Raw genomic sequence first — 6741 nt, 5'->3', positions numbered from 1 at the left:
TCGGATTTGGATTTTTTCCTTCTTCCTTTATTTTTTTTTGTTTTTTATTTGTTGCCTTTGTACTCATCAATAAACTGTCAACCAATATGTATGTCAATATAATAAATAAATTAGTCCTGACTAATTAATTAATTAATCATTTCAACTCCCAATCATTATTTAAGCTCTTTTTTAATTAGGTGTGCGTATGTACTAATAAAGGCTTAGAATTTGATTTAAAAGGTGGAAAGAATGTTAAACAGATAAGGATCTATGTTTAGGCCTCTAATATATATTTATTGCATTATTAAAAAATAAAATGGAAAAATGTATGTTGTATATTCACTATCTTTCTCAAAGTAGTTGAATAAAAATGAAAAGGACCAAAAACATTATTTTTTATATTATAAATATGTATATTAATAATGTAAATATCACTATTATTGTTAAAAAGAAGGTACTGGCTCTAAGAGGAAAGGCTGGGAGTTCAAACAAAACATGAAAAGCATTGAAACATTAAAATGCACATTTTCTCTAATTTGGGGTCAGAGAATGCTACAGTCTTTTGGGTTAATTGTACCATGGTAAGACTTTCATGAACCAGTTATAAACGATCTAAAGTTTAGGTAGAAAATTTATGTAGATTCGTATCAAGGCCAAGGTTTAATTTGTTTGTAAACATCATCAGAATTCATAAAAATACTTATATATAAATATTCTTATGTCAACATTGAAAATTGAATCTACAAGACAAATTCTTTTAGAATATAAATTATAATTTAAGTTTGTTATCATGCTTAATTAATATCTAAAGATCTAATTTTGCTTCATGATTTATTTCAGTGCTTTACAACATTTTATTTAGTGTTAAACTTTTTTAATTTGAGTTGTCTTATAAATATTTACTACTTTTTTATATATAAATAAATACATATTTATTTTTGTATAGATAAGAATTTATAACGAAAAACCAACTTGAGTTAGTCGAGTGGTTAGTTCACTTGTCTTAAATAAGTGTTGGGGATTCCAACCCCGCCTTATGCATGTAACAACCCATCCCATGATTGGCTAGTGACAGACCAATAGGCCCAAAAATTCGCCCAATTCAAGTAAAATAAACTACACTCCAAATTACTCACCTAAATTTTTATATTAAAATAACTATCTACACGCTTAGTGAATTAAATATTCGATATATCTATTGTTCATATTATTTAATATTTTCATTGTCTACCTATACTTTTGCATAAACTAAAGGTGCAAATTGAATGAATAGACAATAGAGTTGTTACAGCATTTGAACACGAATTTATCCACTACAGATTGGACTAGCAACCCAATCCGATGAATTAGAAGATAGAAGAGATTGAATGTCAGCGGATTCAAATAGTGGTTCACTGTTGTTTTTTGTATGTAATTAATTTCCATGTTTACAAATTGGAGCCTTTGGGTTGTGTCTCGTTCAGTCTTGTGCAACAATGGTACAAGAGCAAGTTTTTTACTCTTGTGAAAAATTTTCACTTGTGCTCTATATAGCTACGTACCTAGCTAGCTACTTATAGAGGCAGTCCAATTTTACGTTAAGATTTAAGACAGCTTGTATGTTATTATATGCTATGTTAGCTTAGGTTTCCCCAACACTTGTTCTATCACTGTATAAATAAATAAGTATAGAGTTACATTATTGTCTTAATCTTGATTATGATGGCAAGGAATGGGTAAGTTGGAGTTTGTCGTTTAGTGGGTATGATGGGGCAATCCACGTGGACGTCGACATCTCAGTGTGACATGGCAGAGCATTGACCACGTGGGCACCGCCATTTCACGCGTGTTGTTTCGTCTCTGGCCTGCACGGGAACACTCACACTTACTTTGCGCTTTCTCCAATCAGATCGCTCCCCTTAAATAACATATTACTGTTAGTTACCATGCACCCATACTTGCAAATTTTAATCCTATTCTATTTTCAATTATTCACTAATCTTCGGACATGCCTCTTTGTCGGACAACCCTACCAGTGTAATACTTTTAGGCTTTTTAGCGTAAAAAATTCAAAAATCAACTAATACTAATTTAAATATAAAGCTGCATTTGAATTTGGGAACAAAATATACGGTATTTTTTATGATGAAAACTCAGGTGCAGCCAACTTTACGTGAAGTTAATAGTTGAGAATCGTTAAATGATTTGAATATTTGACTAAATTTTCATCTAACGGTTCTCAGTTATCAACTTCACGTTGACTGTACCTGAGTTTCTATTATTTTTTATTAGTATTTATATTAATTTAATATTTTAAAATATAATATTTTTATGGAAAAGTCTAGGGGCCAGCAATTTTATTGCATTTTGGAACCAGCAGAAAAAGGTGAGCCATTGGATGAAATCTCACACCATCAAATCATTATTGATGGCTAGTTGATGGCTACCAATCACAAATGTTGCTGACCCCCTAGCATTGCTCTATATTATATCTCAATACACAACTGAATAATACACTTTTCATATTATTCTCTCAATCTCTTGAAGAGTATAAAATAAAATAGTATACTTTATCAATTAAAAAAAAATTGAGAGGAGCTATTCTCCTATAAATAAATACAACCTAAAATATAAGAAAATGTATTTTTAATATCATTGTCTGTTTACTCAAAATGTGTCCGAATAAAATAGACCAAAAATTAGCATGATAGTTACACTATATATCTTGTGTGGTATAACTATTACATAACATGGAATTGATTAAATATAAGGCTACGATGAATTAAGATTATTGTTGGGAAACAGTGAGAAAAGTGTGTGGGAAAGAGCAGATGAGATAAGAATAATTGTCGCTCTCAAGAAGAAGCGAGGATCTATATATCATCTATCTGTAGCACACATCGTCACTACTGTTGCTTTGGTAAAACTAAACAGCTACCACATATTTCATCGTATCAAATAATGTGTAATTTATAAATATCTGATACATGTATATTTGCGGTCCACAAGTTAATTAAGTGTCTTAACTCTTAATAATGTATTTTAAGTTGCGTTTGTTTTTTAAAATAAAATAAGATAAAAAAGAATAGACATTAATTTTTGTGCTCTTATATTCTGTTTGATAATAAATTCGAATAAATTTAAAAAATTTAATTTATTCTTATTTTTTTATTTAAAAAATTTTAAAAAAATATAATTATAAAAAAATTAACAAAAATAATAAAAAATAAGTTGTGTATTTTATTAGTGTCGCTTTGTAATTCTTTTCAGAAGACATAAAATATACTAATTTAATATCTTTAAATACAATATTTCTATTTATATCTCATCTATCAAATACGATTTTGTGTCTTTGTATCTCTATCTCAGTGTCTCGTCCTCGTAATCTTATAGTCACGATACAAGTACTGTTTCACCAAATCATCATCGGGGAATAATAAACATTATTTATTGTTGACTCTATTAATGTGTTCAAAAAGAAAAAAAAAGCTAAGCTGTGGGACGCATAGCAATGAATTTATTAATACCATACTACGTACAAATTTTTATTAATAAGTCATGCTAGTAATGATTCTCTAATCACAAAACTAAAAAGAGAAAAAGGCTCTTATTACAAAGTCAATATATATCGGATTCGAGCTTGAAAATGAGAAAAAATGTATAGGTTGAACGGGAGTTCTTTCGCAAATTATATATTTCAATGGATGGCAATAGTAGATAAATTAAGAATAAGTATAATTTTTTTTAATTAGTTAATATTGTTAAGAGAATAATTAGAATTGAATCAGATCAATTTGTATCATTTGTATTTATATAGCGTATCTGTATATTAATTGTAGGATTCTATGCTTTTATTACTTTGATTTCTCTAGCAGCTATATATACCCTTTGTACATTATATTTTCTCTTTTTTTTTTTTAATTATATAATTTTTTTAAATAATTTATTGCAAGGGAGCGAGAGTAGGGCCAAGAGAAACAGAGATGAGTGATTAAGTTTTGGTGTGTGAATGAGAAAATAATGAAAAGCATGGGAGTGGAAAGACATGTTTTGTTAGAGAACATAAGGCCGACACTGTTGGTCACTTTTTCAAAATTGAATAACAATTATTGGGTACTGCCGCCCAAACAATTGAAAGTGTTATGCACTTTCATTTGTTTCCTTGCTGCATAGAAGACTGAAATCTTGAAGCTTGATTTCTGATTATATGCCTCTTCATAACCATACATTCCAGCTTAGGTGATGTATGTATGTATTCATCATTTCTTTATTATACATTTATTTGGGATTTTTATTCCAACGTCAAAACCTACCAAGATCCTACTTTCCTACCACTTTATTATATACACTTGATGCATGCTTATGTTAATTAAGCAAAAGGGTAAGTACTTTGATTATTAGTTTATAGTTTGTGATACAGTATTTATTATAATATTCCAGATATCATGGACGTTGATTGTTCCTTCTACGCCCCTTGGTTTAACTCTAACTGCTTGCTTTTGAACCTTATTTTGTTTCTTTAATTTGTCTCTACCTTTCTGTCCAGGACAATTGGAATTATTATTTGACTCTTATCTAGTAATTAAAAGTAATAAACAAAGAATTAGTGTTTTAAAAAATAAATAAACTATATTTGTTTTTGTAGAGGTTGGCTAGTTTATAACTCGTTCGTCGATGAATGTATTCAAACTTTCTGTCAGGATGAGTTATACATCGGCACGAAGAGAAATAAGGGGTGGATACCTGCAAAAGATACTTTGACGCTCAAGTTAGTATGTAAATAATAAGTTTTGCAGAATGCAATGAATCAAACAATTTTCTTACCATTTTCTTTTTTTTTTTCGGTTGCCCACGGTATCTCCCAGCCCGACAGGCCAAGGACTAATCCGTCGCGGATGGAGCTCCATTTAAGGGTCTGCCGCTGGCCAATGGGTTGCTGCATGCACAAGGCAGGATTCGAACCCCGGACACTTACTTAAGCGGACGAGTGAGCTGACCACTCGACCAACCCAAGTTGGTTTCTTACCATTTTCTTTATATCTGAAAAAGATAACCATTATATATTTTCGAGTAATGGTGTTTTAAGCGGAGATTAATAGCATACCTAACGTTTTTGTACTCGTTTGAATGTCGGTTATTGACAGCCGATCTATATTTATGGTCAAGTTATAACTTGTAACTGATGTATAACGGTCGTATCAATATTATTATTTGATTTATTTGTTTTTACTTATGTAAAAATGTTGTTTGACTCATTGCATTGAAATAATTAATTTAGTTAGTAAAAATATATTAAAGATATAATTATTTATGTATTTTTTTATTTATTAATTTAAATTAAAAAAAAAGAAATCTTTACCCTCAGAAATGAAGCTATCATTTCTCACGAGAGGTAGAAACAAATACAAATTTATTGCCAAATCTTTCTTCATGCATGTGGGGATGGAAAAGACAGAGAGTCCATAAGCTATAAGTCATCGTTTTTTCCACATATACATGAACCTTCCATACCAAGTAACTATTTCAAACTATACGGTACATGGTGGGGTAGAGTCATGATTATATATTTTAATGATTATTCAAACTTCAACAAGGATTCATAAATAGAGAATATAACATTCAATTATATGTATCTAGTTTTTGTATTTACTACTTATATATATCTTTTTATAGAATAAATGTGATTGTATTATAACTTTTTAAATTGTCAACTTATCAAATAAAATTTACATTTCTAGTTACGTTAAACATGAAAACTAATTAATTAGAATTATAAGATATTTTTGTTCGAATATATATGAACAACAAATATAATAATGGAGAAAAGGAAAAAGGAGAAATTAAAGGAGAGACATAGAAAGGAGCCTAAAGACCCCTACGCTCACAAAAGTTGAAATGGTAGTCAACGCACAATAGGATCATGGTTCTGATATAACACAGGAAACTAAATAAATTTCATGCAAAGTCATGCAGAGGAATAAATGCTTTGAACTTTTTGTGGGCTTGTCCCTTCATCATTGCTTCAATTGTAGCTCAAATCCGATAAGGGCCATGTTACCTTGCTATATAACACGTACACCTCATAGTAAATATATACTAGGGTCAGTTTTGTCCTATGATTTTATGTATACAATTCTTATAGTAGGTTCGACATTGTATTTAAGTTGTTTAAGCACAAAAAGATACTAAAAGAGTAAAGATAAGTACTTATTATCTTACCCATCATAGTATCATTGTATTTGCCAATTTGATTTTCAAAAAATCAAATGCTTCATGTTCATTCTTAAAAGATATGATAGTAAATTAAAATAACTGTTCTGCAAATTACCTGAAACGGTGATTTGGGTCCAAATATGAGGTTTAGACTTTTTTATGAGGCCGCGTCCAACTTGTTTTATCGCTGAGGTGCCGTCGTCTGAGTTTTTCGTGAGGAGGTGGATGGTAGTATCTGCAAGATACTCTGATGCTTAAATTAGCAAGGACTTTAGGTAGATTTTTAGTAGATTGTGACGTGAATATACCTAAAGAGTATCAGTGTATTCATAATAGAATCGATAACCACCTTTTTGAAGTAGTTCTAGCTTTGTAAGTGAATAATCGTTTCCTTTATCTTGGGAGTTTGTTGGGATCTATCTTTTGAGTGAAGATAGAGGTAGTAGAAGACTATTCGAATAAGTAGAACTGGCCTTTTTTTATCATGTCTGATCTCTTAAGAAGTCGGATAAGTTCGGAGAAGTCATCCTTTTTTTTTTATAGACTTTTTATCTTTATTGGATCTGG

Source organism: Arachis ipaensis, chromosome B01, assembly GCF_000816755.2.
Source record: "Arachis ipaensis cultivar K30076 chromosome B01, Araip1.1, whole genome shotgun sequence".
Classification (NCBI taxonomy): Eukaryota; Viridiplantae; Streptophyta; class Magnoliopsida; order Fabales; family Fabaceae; genus Arachis; species Arachis ipaensis.
The sequence above is the reverse complement of the archived record's forward strand: the minus strand, read 5'-3'. Positions refer to the sequence as shown.